The following is a 17,209-nucleotide window of genomic DNA, read 5'->3' on the forward strand; positions in this document are numbered from 1 at the left end:
TTGGCTGGCCACCGGGGGGGTGGGTTGGGACACGAGTTGGTGCAGCGTTGCGCAAGGGGCGCCGTGATGTGCGTTTTGTCCGTCATCGGCTACCGGACCAACGGGGCGTCGTTGTTTTAGTCCGCGCTCGTGTTTTACGTTCGAAAAAATATGCGCACTGGCACGTGAGCTAATCGGTGGTAATAACGAAATCTCGAATCCGATTAATTAAAACGGCAGACGCGCGGCGCCGCTTCGAGAAAACGAGCTCTTGGAATTCTTCCGGTTGTACGTGTATGCGTGCGCCGATAGCGCGTATCGTCTCCTATCGCGCCGCGTCCGATCCTTCCGCAGCCTCCCCCTCCTTCCCCCCTCCCCCCGTTTTCCCCCTTTCGCTCTCGTTTTCCCGGAGGCGCTCTCCCGGAATAAATAACCGCGAAAATGTTCGTCGGAGATGAAATTAATTTTTTTTTTTTTTTTTTATACGCAGCAGGTTTCAAGAGTGATGCAATTTGCGTTATTGTGTATTAATAGCATTAGTGGCCTTGCGAAAAATTCCGATTCAATTATGAAACATCAATTGAGAGAAGCAGCCACGTATCCAGCTCGTCGTTACAATGCGATAAAATTCGGTGTGATGTTTCCATCAGCTTTTTATAAATTGGCTGTCTAACTGATCAACGAACTTTGCCAATGAGTAAAATAGATACAAATGTAATTTTCTACTAGTAATTTATCTGTCGCGCACATAATTGTTACTATTGATTAAATAATTAAATAACGTATAGGATACAGTGGGATTTTTTGGTCATTTTTCGTGATAACGTTCATGTTTCTGAATACATATTGAAAGGTTGTGCTTTTACTCAAGAAGTAATCATGTTTGTATAAATTTATAATTGTGGTTGTAAACACGTTACTACAAAGAAATATTACTTGCCATCGTAAATTTTCATGTTACTTTAAAAAAACTGAATAATTCCGTCCGGCCTTACTTTAAAAACTAGCGGTCTATATAATAATTCTCACTGTCTTGGCGTGAATATTAACAGCAATATGATTTTATCATCATCCGTTGTTGATATAAATACTAGAGGTTTGAAATCCACACCAAGTTAGTAAGTTAGTGTTACACTCATATCATATTGGTGTTTATATTAATATCAACACAGCGAGATGAATTATACAGACTTCGCATGAGTGTTAAATCCCACATCATGGCTGCAGGGGTGTGAAATACACACCGATATTTTTTAGAATGTTATATTATTAATATAACGCCGGTAGCTGATGAAATAAAACAAGTTTGGTAATGGCATTGATGCCATTTTTGCAGACGCCTCACGATCAAAGTAAGAACGTCAAGTATGATAGCGTCGTTACGATAATCGCGAGGGGGAAAAAGCGACGTCCAAGCGAGCACGTGTTTCGGTCCTCTGTTATTAGATCACGATGAATCACAGAAGAAGACGATTTTCCCCGCGCGAGCATCGTTCCCAGAAAGATGGAAGGGTCCATCCCGACAACCACTCGACTTCTATATCGTCCTCCTGCACCACCACCATCACCACCTTCTTCTCCTCCCTTACCTCCGCAATCCTCATCGAGCCGATGCTAACAATGTTTGCAGATATATTGCGTCTCACGCATCACTTGCTCCGCAAATTGTTTTATAAACAGATTATAGCGACAGCCGGGTCGCTACCACCGTAACGCTGGTAATATACCCCGAGACCAACCCCCGCAATCCTCCCTCAACCGCACACGCGGACCATTTCGTGCTCGAGAACGGCAGCGGCAACAGTCCTCAGTGAGGATCTTCTCCACACAATTGGAGAAGGAAACTATTATATATCTTGCGTGACCTTAAACCTATATTTCAAACGAATAAACGTGGAAATTCTTTTTAAAATTCTCTACATTACGAATTATCCTTGTTCATACGTCATATATCATATAAACGAAAACATTTGTAACGCTTACGTAGATTACATGAGTATTAATATAGTAGGTTGTAAAGCTTATTGTATCGAAAAATTTTTAATAATGTTACAAAATTGAATAATATGTACGCGTTCATGATCATTATCGAATAAGTCGCTTTGCGTATGATTCGATGTTATAAACATACTCGGTGATAATAGTACACGGCAATTTACGTTAAAACGAGTTTAAATTGGATTAATACGTATTGTAACTCTTGCGCTCAATGCGGGTTACATCGTGTAGTGCAACGCGCGTGAGGCAGAACCTCTAATAACGGAGTATTGGATATCGATAACGCGATACCAGTTTCACGAAAACAAGCGGCTGTACAATATGCAAAAATTTCCATTGGTCGATATAAACCAATATAGTCGTTGTATCTTCCTTATTGGTAGGAAAGATTGGTTTTGAAACTGTTCATTAAATTCTGAAGAAATAAAAAGTTAATTCAACCGCAAAATTTTGTTTAAAATACAAAAACATTGCAAAAATATGAAAATTAAAATAATTAAAATAATATTAAATAAATTTTGAAATTTGATTCATACTCCCAAATATATATTTTCTACATTTTGCATTTAAAAATGTAATTTTAGATTTACATTCTCAATGCATAATTCAGTTCACAGATGAAATGGCAGACATTTTTTTAAAACGTTGTTTGTTGTATTTCAAAATTACTAACTATGGCGAATCTTATAATAATAGGATAATTTAGATAAAAAAATATTTTTAACAAATGCGAGAGATATATAATTACTAATAATGTATCCTGGATATCTTGAGAACGATTGAAGGGACGGTTGTAACTAGTTAGGTGCCGACAAGAGCGCATCGAATTTCCTAGTTCCGGGAATGGGAAAAATCTGGCGGAATCGGTGAACGCGGCTCATTGGCTTGGTAATAGCGGTTACCCATTGCACGGAGCGGAACGCGGTCCTTATTGCGGTGAACCTGAGACTTAATGGCCTGTGACCCGGGCACGCCGTCGCTGCTTCAGTATACAGGGCGTTCACCAAGAGAGAGTACACGCCGAGAACTTAGTTATTCCTAGGAAGCCGGAAGAGCTAACGTCTCCGGCACCGCGACGCGCCTGCCGGGCGTCTCCGGTCGCGTGGCTTTATGGTCCCGCATAATCCTCCCTTCACGATCGAAATAGCTGTATCTCCTGCGTCCGTATGATGACTCCTTTGGCAAAGCTTTCCTGAGACATCGTGAAACATCTTTCATGCATCGGCGATTATGTTTGATTACTTGTACTGTATGCAAAGTTGCATTAAAGATTACAGAAGCTATGATGTCGTTCCTTTATTTCAAGAGTGACAATTGATTTTTGAACTAAACAAAAATGAAATTTTTTAGAAGAGGGGAAAACGTTCTTTTAACTTGACAGCTAATAATTGATAAATAATATAATAGCGATAAAAACAATATAATCTTAGATACGTCTGTCATTTTTGTTTCACAATCCTTAAAAAAATAATATACTTTTTGAATTATGATTTTGTTATCCTATAAAATTATAACAAATCTAGAATAATTCGTCGAAAGTGATATATCTCGATTATCATCAATAATTTATATTTACTTTTATCAACTAAATTCTAAAATGACTAAATTAAAAAAAAGTAATTTCTTCTCCAAACTGCAATCATCAAAATATGTTAACCATAAATGTTCTCTGGAGAAGAGTTTCCTTTTTATTTACAATTTTCCTTTTTACTTATAATTCAAAATATGTCACCCTTATAGAACGTATTGTGATCTCTTTAAAAAAAAACGACAAGTGCTATTCGACTGTAAAGTTAAGTTGATTTACTTTTAATGATTGATCAGTAATATTTACATAAATGTAACTTATTCAGTATAATAATTCAAAAATTACATTTTTCTAATTGTGTCACTTTTAAAATAAGAAAACGATATTACATGAAAATATTTTTTAATTTATGTCATTAAACGAAAAAACAAATAGTTTTTATTTCATAAAGATGTTCTTTGTTATATATATATATATTTGATTCGCTCAGTGAATTTGAAAAAATATTAAGCAAGGATTGTCCATCAGAAAGATTTGGAAAAGTTACTTTTACAAAACTTTAATGTTTATTATGAAACTTTTTTTTTAATCTTGAGACTTTTTAAATTAATGTACCGATATTTATGGTATATTAGTTCGATTTTCCGGCGTATTCTTTCTTTTCTTATCGTTTTCCTGCCGAAGGCAAAACTACCTCTTCGAACCGATCATTAAAGCGGCCACAAAAAAGAGAGAGAGAGAGAGAGAGAGAGAGAGGGGCGCCCAGTAGCGCGACCACGAAATGTGCCCCGCACGATTACCTACCCAATCTCGAATATAATTTTCTTATTAGCTATAAAATCCAATCAACGTCGACGTTGCCTAGCCGCACGTCGAGTTAGCCGACCCTTCGTCATTCCCTTCTCTCTCGGGATTTTGCGCGCGAAACAAGCGGAACAAGGAGGAGGAAACGTAGGAAAACGCGATGAAGGTGGAAGGAAAGAGAGAAAGAGAGGGTGAACAGAGAAACGGAAGCTGCCTCGGAAAAGCGGAAGGTCGACGGTAGCAAGGGAGGAATCAAGTTAACCGGGTCTACCGCTCTTTCTCACTTATTTCGCAGGCCGCACATAATGCGATTCCCGCGACCGTCTCTGATGTTGTGCCGTGGCTGCAGTCAACCAACCCCCAACCCCCGAAGGCAAGGCCGCCATGAACTGGCCCTGCCCTTTGTTTTCTGCGCGGTCCTTCCAATTATACCTAAATAAAAGAGCGCACAGGAAACAGACCTCGTTCTCGTTCTTGCCCCTGTTCTTCTTCTTCTTCTTCTTCCTACTTCTTCTTCGTACTGCTATCTCATCCCGTAGTTTTCTTGGTTCTTGAGACTCTTGGCCTCTTCATTATACCGTCGCTCGAGAGTTTTACGATATGGTTTTTGAGTGGGAAATCTCATAGGCGGAGTCTGGCCAAGTCTGTAGTACGAGACTCTGCACAAGGATAAAAGTTAAGATAGAGAACGTCCACCTGCAATCTTTATGATGAAATAATATTAGATACGTGGATATCGTGCAAAGATATGAAGATAAGAAAAATTACAGTTATTCAAATAAAAAGCGGAAATAAAGTAAAGGGAAAATACATTTAATATCTTTAAATTTTCTAGAAGTAACAAGTAAAGATCATTGAAGACCATTTAAACGTAATTTTATATAAGTGATTAAATTACAACTATCTTTAATATATGAATTACAAATATATATGATTCTCTGCTTCAAAAGTGACACAACTCAAAAAATGTACAATAATTATGAACGATCCATGAACGAATTAGGGAAAGATTATTCTAACAATCATCAAAATCACTTAACTTCACAATTCGTTCGTCAAATAATACATGTATTGTTCTTAAAAAGATCGTAATATTTTCTACAAGAGTGATACATTATATATTGTGTCATTTTTGCAAAAAAGGAAAAACTTCTACAAAGAATATTTAAACTTAAGATAATTTTAGTGATCGAAGTTTAAAGAAGAAATTATGTTTTATTTAATTTGAATGATGAACATAAGTATATAAACTATTATAATATTTCAAATTATGTCACTTTGATGAACTATTTTGAATTTCTTATAATTTTATAGGATATCAAAATTGTTACAACACAAAAAGGTATTTTAACTTGTGAAATGAAAAATAACATTTTGTTATGATTCTAAGAATATATTCCTTTGCCGATATTATTTGATCAATCAATAATTTTCTATTAAGTTAGAAAATAGTTTTACCTTTTTCTGAAAAATTTAATTTTGTAAGTTGTGTTACTTTTGAAATAAGGGAACAATGTGTATTAAAACGTTACTCGTAAAAACTCATGTAGCTCGATTGAAAAATAAAAATAAGGTTAAAAGGTCGTCAGAGAAAATATTATATTTTAAAGAGAAATTATGGTCAATGAGTCCGAAATAAAATTTTAAACGTTACTAGTGGATGACAGAATAAATAAAATGTCTTTTCGATCAAATTTACGTCTAAATAATAAAGAATAAAAATAACTAGCCTCTGAGCCACCGAAGATGAACGACAATTGTTGTCATGGTCTTGCCTTTATGGTCTTACCCTCTCTACCCTTCTTCAGAATTATTGTATTCTTCTCGTTGATACGTTTCCACCGGCCTACCGCGGAAGGGAATAATGGGCGCATCCTGCTGCAGGACATTGAATGGAATAAGAGAAGGACCGTCATACCTTACGCCAGGATCTCCGTTAAGGGAGAGGCAGTGCTTCCCTCCTCTTCTATGCGCCTCGCTGAATACAGAGAGAGAGAGACCACGAACTTGAATCAATTAAAGTTTAATCCGGAACCAAGATCGCGGAGAAATTTGCCCCCTTGTCCACGTCTCTCGTCTTTCTGTTCCGTTACTCTTTTCCTGCGTTCTTTCGTCTTTTTCTTTTGCGTTTCTGCTTTCGCATCTCTAGAATACATTAGTCGACAATGTTGAAACATCGACAACTTTTACGTACTTTAAAATGCAATCTTACACGAAATGATATCGAAATTGTTATTTCAACATCACTAATTTTGATGCAGAATTTTTGAAAAGTCAAATTTTTTTTTATATGTGCCAAACAAATATCGATAAAAATAAGGAATTGTTATTAATACAAGAAAGAATGCTAAAATATCCAAAAATTTAGCTATAGATGCATATCTGAAAATAATTTTGTTGGACTAGAAAAAAAATTATGTGGAACACTCATTTGTAGATCTGTATTTAGTTTAGATTTTTAGATATTTCAGAAAAAAATAAATAAAAAAAATAAATATCGCACTGTTAAAAGATGTCTCAAATGACAAGAAATAGTGAGAAATGTAAAAGAGAGAGGAAAGAGATGGAGATAGAAATCAAGAAAAGACAGAGAGAGGACGAGAGCCAAATTGATGAGCGTCTTTTCAAGGACACGAGGGGGTCTGCATGGCGGGAGGCTCCCAAACTGTATCGCTTACGCGAAGGGCTCCCTTGACAATAGGGATTCGCAACGAGCGGAAAGAGTAGTTATTCGTAATATGGGGTGACGCGTGCTGATGAGTCGAGCCGGAAGTTTCGATCGTGCCGTCGAGAAATCTCCCCTGGCCATCTCTATTCTTCGTTGAAAACGATTATGATTCTTCAATCACGCATTCTCTGTTTAATTATACCGAGCCGAAATATTATCGTAAATTTATAATTAAAACACTATAAGAGCGAAATAATTAGGCACCATTTGGGTGAATTGGATGTAATAGAGATATATTTGAACGTAATATGTTCTATGAGGAAACGCTTTTGATTGAAACATTGCACTATCTTTCTCACGCACTTCACGCGATTATAAAACGTACATTCTTCGCATCCGCAATCTTGATGCCTGCGACTTTTCATTCGTACCGCGTGAAACAATAGGTTTCGACTCGCAAGAATGCATCTGCTCTCCGACCCGTTTGCCTATAAATGCACCAAGTACTATCGCTGACTCGCGCAACAATACTTCATTTTTCCATCTCTGGGACAAAAGTACGTTAAATCTTATTGTTCTTGTGTCGGTAATTAAGGCTAAAGAATTAGCCAGCGATTGTTCCTTACAGTACCGCCGGATTCGCGAAGATAACAAATAAGATTCCTGAGAAAGTTCGTCTCTCGATCGCATTCTCCTATAAATTAATATACAAAATGAAATCTACATATATATAATCTTAAGGAATGCATTTTTACGATGCTAGAATTGCTGTTGCAACGGTATTTACATAATGCCGACAGCAATTGCTTAAGTGTCTTTTGTTTTAACATAACTGAGATGTGAATTTAACTTTTTTCAGATAAATATGAAGATTTTAAGTAATTCTAATTTGTATTTTTATTAAAACAAAACAGTAATAAAAAGTTCCTTACTTTCCTTGATGTTTAATATTGTATCTATTTCGAAATCTTAAAAAATGAACAATATTCTCATAATAATATGTATCTTGTATTTTTATTTTTGCATTAAAAATATGGACAATTTCTTAATTATTCATAAATATTATAATAATAAATTATAATTGTAAATGAACTATATCTCAAAACCGCAAAGGATCAATTCGTAATCTCACTGTTTCTTTAGGAAACATCTCTCGTTCGATATTTCATTTCGTCAAATCGTCCAATAGAGAAGTTACAGATCGCAAAAACTTGTCTGCCCGGCCAGAACAAAAAGACAAACTTTTCTACGCCATAAAAGCGATCTGGCGATCGTTCGGTCCTCCTGCCTCAGTCCCGAGAGTGCCTCGACTTACTTTCCTTTTTCCCTCCGACGAACTTTTCGAGCGAGAACAGTCTTCGAAACGTGCATTCCGTAAAAAACGTTTCTTAAATTACTACGATGAACTTTTACGAGGTAAGACGCCAAGTCGTTACGTGGTTTCGGATTTGCCTCAATCTTGACAGAATCTAGATCGTTAAGCAGAGCAATGATGTAGAACTTCTTTTCTCACTTTAGCAAATTTTGTCAAAATATCTAATACTTGCAGAGAATCTGGTCATAATGAAATTATAATATTTGTGAGAATTGATCAATCAGTATCAATCGAATATTCTTCTTATGTTCAACTGTGATTGCTCAATTCTTACAATTACACCACTTACAATTACACTTTCGTCATTGTAAAATGGACTTTACTAAGCGAAAATCGACCGAGAAATGTTAAAGACCTGTTAAATATGCGAAGAAAGTCATATTCGTTCAGGTCTTGCTGCTTAATTATTAGTTTTATGTGAATTTTGAATTTCAAAGTCGTAAATTGTGCCTATTATTTGATATTAACAGACACACACACACACACACACACACACACACACATACACACAATTCTAAACTAAAGCTAGAGTAATACATAATATTACGAATTAAATTAACAAATAATTACTAATACTAATAAGCATTTTTAGATATTAAGACTTGCTTTGACCGAATATGGTCTCTTCTTCGTTTATGTGTGTTAAAATTATATTTTACACACGCAAATTATAGGACTATTCTGATCAATCGCTCATGTGAGAGACTGATGCGAAAAAATATTAATGAAAAACGTTTTGTTCTTTTGAATACCCGCAGGCTGTGCGATGTGAATTAATAAATTATGTGCAAACCTTCCTCCCCGATACTGACCACTTTTTCCAACGCATTTCGTTTCAATCTCCATATTCAGATAAATATTTTCGCCTAATTGTTAGTTAATAAGCCGTAAAGCATGGAAAAATTAATAATTTTCGTATAAATGGAACGTAATAATATCACCCGCTATAAATCGTATTACGAGGGAAAAAAAGCCGAATGTCCGCTGGGGCTGATCTGGTGGATGGAAGGATACTGTATACGCAAATCGGGATCGCTCATATAAAACAATTCTACGAAATGCTCTTTAGATTAAAATGCGTGCAAAATGAGAAGCGCAAATTGCCGTATGAATTGTTGGCTTATTATCGAATGCGCCGTTCGTGAAAGTAATATTCGTATTTCAAAAATGAAGAATGACCGCGCACCGTGAAAAGTGCATTTTACGAGCTCGTTACACGACCTGGCATAAATGCAAAAATCTCCGGTTACGCGTATGGTAATCGAGAACGTTCGCAGAATAATTCTCTTCTCCTTCACGACGGCGAATCTTCACCGTCGTTGTATCCGCTGCGCGGAAAAAGTCAATCTGCATACTCCACAGCGTCCGTCGGAAGGAAATCGCTCTGACGGTTGTCGATCGAGCGTGACGAAGCGCCTGTACGATTTCCCGGCTCGTTGGAAAAATCGTTACGGCATTCGTGACCGGCTTAATCGTAGTAACGACGCAAAACTCAAAATGTCATTTTATCATCTCGCAAGTATCAAAGTATACTCGTTATTTTGTATCATTCTTCAATATTTTATTTTTTTAATTCTATTTCCAATGTTACATATTATGTCGTCGTTGAAAATCGTGCAGTTTTATAATTGGCGCGCCATGAATAATATTGTAATATTCGTAATAACATTCTACGCGAATCATGTTATTTTTATTATCTTATAAGTTATAAACGATATTCGTATTTTTTTCAAATAAGTGAAAGAATCCTATTGCTGGTTGAAATAAATCTTGGTGCCTGATAATGTTTATATGCAACTTTTGACTTCTTGAATTTGAAATGCAATCATAAACTACCTAAAGTCAAAAATAATGTGATTAAATCGCTCATCAATTTAATAATAATTTTAATAACTATTCTTCAAATGGTACAAAGAATTTATTGTGCGAAAAAAAATATCTCGATCGCTATTTGAACCTGCACGGGAAGAACAGTTTTACTATAAGATTTAAAAATTTAACTAAATATAGATCTAAAAATAATTTGTTAGACCATTAATAAAAATAATTATGAAGGACACTTAAAATGGTTGAATATCTAATGGCTAGAATATCTAATATGAAGTTTTAGCAACATCATACTTGAGCGTCCAATATAATTACTTAGATACTCCAATAAAATCGTTCTTTTCATATATAGATCTTCCTCCGTCATGCAAGCGTTTTATTAATTCGATTACTTGTATTTTTTATCATACCATAATATTTTATTTTTTAATGTTATACTCCTAACGTGCGTATCGATTACGCTACATTATGTCATTGAAAATCACCTGCTGTCTTCGCGGTTTTACAGCTGGCGCGCCGCCATAAATAAAAAATACTAAAAATCGCTCTCCAAATATATCTGTTTATTTCTGGGCATCTTGCAGGTACAGTTGTATGTTCAATTTTCGGTAAAGCGAACTTGGCTTTCGAGGCACGCGCATTTCCAACAATAGGAAGTTTACCTAAGTCTCTCTCAGCTGTCAGCACGCGCTGATTCGCGAAATCAGCGAGATCCGCGCGTTCCCACGTGCCTTGTTCGAAAAATTCGTGCGAAGTGTTCGAATGTGCCCTGTTTGTCTCCCCGGTCGTAGTATCGGCCGTTTATCAAATAGCTGCAGTTAATCCGGTTACGGGCGGTCGCGCAAGGCGGCGGAAGATCGCAAAAGGGAAAAGCGGAGGGAGGGTTATGGGGGGGAGGGCGGATAGAACGGGGATTCGCTGATTGCAGCAAGTAATGATGGAGGCCGAGGGGTGTGCAGTAGTCTGGAAGTAAGTAAAAATTTTAAATTTAGTTACACAGCTCTCGCGCGCGACCCCGACTTGGTCATCGTCATCGAGGTTTGCGAATGCCGCGAATGTATGGCGGAAAGGGAATGAGTCAGCGAGTCGATAATAGTGTGACTACGTAATAACAATGACGATGTCATACGTAAGGGCAATCTCGTGAAATATTATAAGTGTATATTTCATGATTCGAAGAGACTCATGATTCGTAAGACGTATAAAATAATCTAGAAAAAAGTATTGTATATTTGAAACAGGAATCTGCTGAACGTGACGTTCAAGATATATATAAGTAAACATTTCAAGAGTCTTGAAAAAGTCAATCACTCTTGAAAAGAAAGTGAAAATATTTCTTGAAAAATGGTGACAATTTTCACTCTTTTAAGTGAATTTTCACTTCAAATTTTCATTCCAAAAAGTGAGATTTCACTCTAAAAAGAGTAAAAATCATTACTTTTTTCTTTTTTCAAGAAGTGAAATATTTTCACTTTTTTTCGAGGGTGGTTGTATTTTCACTCTCTTGGAGTGAGATTTCACTGCAAGAAATTTAGAGTATAAGGGATATCTAATTCTGTTAGTGTTTGAAACAAAAAAGAATTGTATTCCACATTTTATTCAAACGGATTACATACATCTGACGTAATGCCTAGTGGGATAATATCGCGAGAAGGCCGATGATCCGGGTGTTGTTCGTGTTCATTGGGAAGGACGACGGTGTCGGCGTCAGGAGGGTGGTTGCGAGCTTTAATAAGGGCTGCCGAATTTCACACTGACTTGGCGGAGCCGGGCCGGGAAAAGGTTTTTCGCGGCAACGAAACCACCCCCGAACAGCGAGTCGGAGGTCCGAAGGGACGCGCGGGGCAATCGAGGGCCGATAGGAAGGGAAAAAGATTCGGGGGAGACGGCGAGATGGAAGGGAGGCGTGCGGCTGATCGGCTCGAATAAAGTTTGGGTCGCGCGCGTGCCCACGCACGCACACGCGCGTTTCGTATATATATGGCAGGCGAGCTAAGCGATCGACAGCCGGATTATTGGAGTATTAGAACTTGTCTCATAACTCACGGACCTAATGGCCTCTGACCCGGCGATTCGGCGATACGCTGCGTATTGCCTTTGACGCGACGGAGGATATATGTCGGTCCGCCGCTCTACACTTTGTCCGCCGCGCTCCTATTTTCTTTTTTTTTTCGATTTGGTGTTTTTTGGCGGCTCCAGAATAAACAATCCGATATCCAGAATAGATAATAGATAATAGATAGATCTGGATTCTTTTAGTACGTTTCTACGTATTTACTTTCAACGTTCTTTTGCATTTCCGAGATGTGAACGTAAATTTATTTCAATTTCAGTAAAAAGATCGAAACTGGAGTCTTGGATTTACTGTATAAAAAAAATGTAAAATCAGGAAGGTATACACTAGAGAAACATTATGGCAACAATAATTTACGAATTACTGAAATTTCGTTAGAAAATGGCTCAAGTGGCTCTCTGTTTGGAATTGCAAGATTATAAAAATCGGATTTAGAGAATACTGTATAAAAAATATCGAACCGGCAAGGAATATACAAGAAGGACGTCACTGCAACAATAATTTGCGAATTACTGAAGGTTTCGCCAGAAAATGGCTCATATCAATGCTTGAAATCAAGATTATAAAAATGAGGGTGGAGAGCCGAGATTCGTCTCGCGAGGGACGACACTCCGGTCAGGAAAGCGAACAGCTGTGAGCACGCTGGCTCGCGCTCGAGAGAGCGCGTCAGGCGGACTCGCAACAGGATTGTTTTAATGCCATTTAAACTAATCGAATTAGAGAATGAACCGATGTGACGATACGGCACGATAAAAAAGAACGCACGGCGCGGGGACCGTGGCTGAGACTCGGATCGGCGAGGGAGTGGAAGAGTGATCGGGGGGGAGAGGCGGTGGACGGATGGGCACGCAAAAGGGGCGCGTGGATGTGCAACAACAACCCCCCAGCCTCCTGCAAACTCCGCAGCTGCCAGGCGCAGCGCCCGCTCGACCGGAAGTAACGCGACTACTGCCTACAACACGTCTCCGTCTCGCTCTCCCGCTGTCTATCTCGCTGCTGCCACCCTCCTTCGCTTCGCGTGTTCACTCCGTTTCTCTCTGTCACCCTCTCTCTTCCTCTTGCTCATCATCACCCGCTGCCGACTCGCACACCCCTCTACTGTCATTTACATGCGTACACACTCGGGGGATGATGCGCGTCTTCTCTCTCTCTCTATTTCTCCTTTTTCCTCTCGTCGTGGCTGACTCCGCGCGGGAACGCGTGCGGAGCGCGATTCGCATCAGGCGGAAGCGAATCGCGCGGTTCTCTTCCGCATTATGAAACTGCCGAGGAGAAATGCGACGTCGCGACGCCCACGTCAACGCCGGCTACGACGTCCCGACACGCTCACTAACCGAAGGAATTGCGGCAAGTTAAAATCTTTTGCACGACCGTATAAATACTGGAAACTAAAGGTAGCATTTTTTATTTTACAATTCACTTTTTCAAAAATCTGACAGTTCTTCTTAAAACTTTTTAAAATCGTATGACGTGTTTTTTACACAATCGCGATTTACCTGATGTGCGATTCGACGCACGTATAAAATGGCAATATTTCAAATGACACCTTTTTGTGTCCGATTGTTCACGTTCGATGCAGTGAACAAAACATTCGCGTCGAATCGAATTTCTTCTAGACCAACAACTCCGCACGTGCTTATCGAATGTGTGCCGTATGCAAAGACAACTTCAAAAATCATAAATTGTGCAGCGTCATCCTACCTTGAATATAAATGAATAAATGATAATTAATCTCGTACACGCGTGGAAGAAAAAGATATTCGTGTAGCTATTTAAATGTATTGCTATTCGAGAGTCGCATTAAGCTCCTTTTTTACTTGAACGTAATTAATTTATTACGCGTTTGTACAAATAAATTAATACGCTATTATTTATTTACAATAATTGACAATAACAATGCGTTGCCCGTTACGAGAAAATTGATCGAGAAAATGCGTTAACAAAACGTATCGAAACATTGCGCCATTAACTATCGCGTTGCAATGAGCACCACAATGTAATACGCGTACTTAAACGACAAATTAAATTGCGCTGAGACACCCCAGCATATATCGGGTAGGTATGTAGTACGCCTGTTGCCTATTACAGGTCTCCCCTTTGTTCTCCCTCTTTACCTGTTCTCTTCGTCAGTAAATTACGCACACCCTCTTCTCTCATTAATGCACTCAAAAGCCACTCCAATACTACGTACCCATCCATTTTCGAAGGCATGATTATATTCAATGTTATAATAAACGCCATAAAATACGTATATAGATATTGATATAACTATAAAATATTTATTCGCAATATATATATATATATATATATGTAATGTAACAATTAATGAGATAACATTATATGAATACAACGATAAAAAAAATCACGTTAATAAGACCACAATTTACGACGCTTATTTATTTATAATATAAAAATAATTAACAAAAGATATAAATAAAGTTACAGGGATGATAATAAAGCAGCAAATTAGGAACAAATTCCGTAATTCTCTCGAAAATTTGCAAAGTATTTTTATCGTTAGATAAGTTTAAATCGCTAGAGCGATAGGAAAAACTCAAGGTTCTACTGCGAAACAATTTCCAATTAAAAATCATGACAATTAACGATCTCCTTCGAATCACGCGGAATCTTAAAAGGCAAGATTCATGATGTCAATATCATCCCAGCGCGAGCGTGGAAATATACCGGGAGAGAAAATGCCGAACGCAAAAGCATAAAAATGTTGCGCGCGTGTCGCACGCCACCAGCCGCATGTGGTGGCCTGTGCCGCACGAGTGCCGTGGTGGTGCGATTCTACGCGCATGGAACCTCGCGCCGATCCAACCCCCCGTCAAGAGCATCGCGGGAACAACCGGTAGCAACCCTCCTGTCGACGTCGCTCCGCCTTCTGCCACCACTCTCGTTGCACCCCGACAGCCGTCTGGTGCGCATAGTCGCCTATGGGGTTGCAGCTCTCGGTGCAACGCCATCGGGATCTACCGGCATCCCTTTTCACTCCGTGCAACCCTTCAACGATGCACCCGACTGTCTGTCCAACCGTTCGTCCATCCGCATCCCTCTCGACGATCTGCATTCCGTTCCATCCATCTCAACCGCCGCGCCGCGGCAGATGCGAACTCGTCGTCTCCAAATCAACGATACTAACTTTTCGCGGATGCTCCTCTTCTCACTCTCCTCTTCATCCCTCATCTCTTCTCCCCTCGAAACTTTCAAGCTTCAAGTCTGTAGCTTCCATTTTCCCGGCAACACTGTGTGTTACACGTCCCTTTGTTTACCAGGTCGCGTACTCATGAACATGAAGATGTCATACAAAATGTCGTTTTATTTATATCCAAATATACACAGATGCGAAAATAAAAGAAGAAATATCGAGACTCTTTCGTCTAAGTTTGTTATTTAACGTTTGGTCTCATTATGAAGAAACATGCGCTTGTCATGATTAAAAGAGATGTTCTTTTCATATCATATTTAATTGACAGTTTACGAATAGCTTTACATAAATTTGTGTCATAAGCACTAATTATTATTGCTATGTATTATCGTTAAATAACTGAATTTTAGATTTATAAATATATGTATATATATATATATATATATATATATATTTAAAAAAATTTATGCGTAATACATCATCAAATTAGATTTAATTTATAACAGAAACATAATATTGATTTTTTCGAGTAGATGTTGTATAATTTACTTAAGATATTAAATCCGTTTATTGCGCCAGAGAGAATACGCCGCTCGTTTTCAGTTGATTGTTTTTTTTATTGTCCTTACAATTTTATGTGCTGCTATTCTTCATTCAATATTAAAACAAATATTAAAAGTATTAATTTAGTTGAAGGATAAAACGATTCTCAATTAAATGACATAAAATATATTTTTATTAATCCATGTATTATTCGGCAATACAATACTCGTGACAAATGTAATTTTTCACGAGTCTTTTTGTTTTTGTGCGCGGGCAGCTGTACTGTTCTCATTCTATATTGTTCATAATATATTAACAAATACTCGAAGCTCTTGCGTTCTCATAAATCAGTATTCACCCTAATGCAAATTTTGTAAAGATATTAATTTGCATACTGCTGAGGTGTGTTTTTAAGCTTTAGACTTTTACACAGGTAGGTATAATTCGTAGTACATAAGCAATATACTGAAAAAATTTATTACCTTGGAAATTTATTCAAAGAACTCATAATGTTTATCATAACTGAACGCTTTTAATGAAATTACTTCAATAAATAAATATACAATATTAAACTAATAATAAGAATTTCCTAGAACATGTGAATATATAATCAATAGAAAATAAATGTCTTTAACGGTAAAAAATCTGAAATCTGTAAATAATTTTATTGCAAAAAATCATTTTAGCTCGCAGTTTAAAGGACTAGACACGTAGTATATAAATTCACGTAGAATTATATAAGGAACCACTCAAGATCCAGTTAGACCATTGAAGGCATTTAAATAAATATAATCGTTTAAGTATAATTAAGTATAATTAATTGAGTACATTTTTAAGCAAAAGCACTTTATCTTAAATCATCAATTGAAGTAATATTATATACACGATAATTATAACATTCCATCTGCATGTATTCAATCGTTATAAATTACACAAATACAAATAAAGCAGATTTTAGCCAAAATTATAAATAACAAAACTAGAATCTTTCCTTTTACATTCAAACACGAAGAGATGGATAATCTCATAGTTCGTCCCTTATCCTGGTCTCTGCATCCTGTTTCGTTGTGATTCATGATGAAGAGGACATATCGACTTTAAACCTCGAGCAAACGGACAACCTCCAGACCCTGCTACGAATCTCCTTTCATTAGTTGGAGTGGGAAACGATCCAGCCAACCAGTCAGCCAACCTATCTACCTGCCAACTAACCATACATCCAACCACCGCAACGACCTACCCACCGTCACCACTACTACTAC

The 17,209-nt window shown here is 37.6% G+C and overlaps 1 long non-coding RNA gene across 1 annotated transcript; it reads right to left on the reverse strand.

The window, feature by feature from the left end:
* Positions 1-2,501: 2,501 nt before the first annotated feature.
* LOC105149030 (uncharacterized) lies at positions 2,502-12,311 on the reverse strand. The gene is made up of 2 exons (XR_015548258.1): positions 4,771-12,311; positions 2,502-3,169 (listed from the first exon to the last, which is right to left on the reverse strand). It is a non-coding gene; the product is annotated as an uncharacterized LOC105149030 (long non-coding RNA).
* Positions 12,312-17,209: the final 4,898 nt, after the last annotated feature.

Source organism: Acromyrmex echinatior, chromosome 19, assembly GCF_024713525.1.
Source record: "Acromyrmex echinatior isolate Ae372 chromosome 19, ASM2471352v2, whole genome shotgun sequence".
In the NCBI taxonomy this organism is placed as follows: Eukaryota; Metazoa; Arthropoda; class Insecta; order Hymenoptera; family Formicidae; genus Acromyrmex; species Acromyrmex echinatior.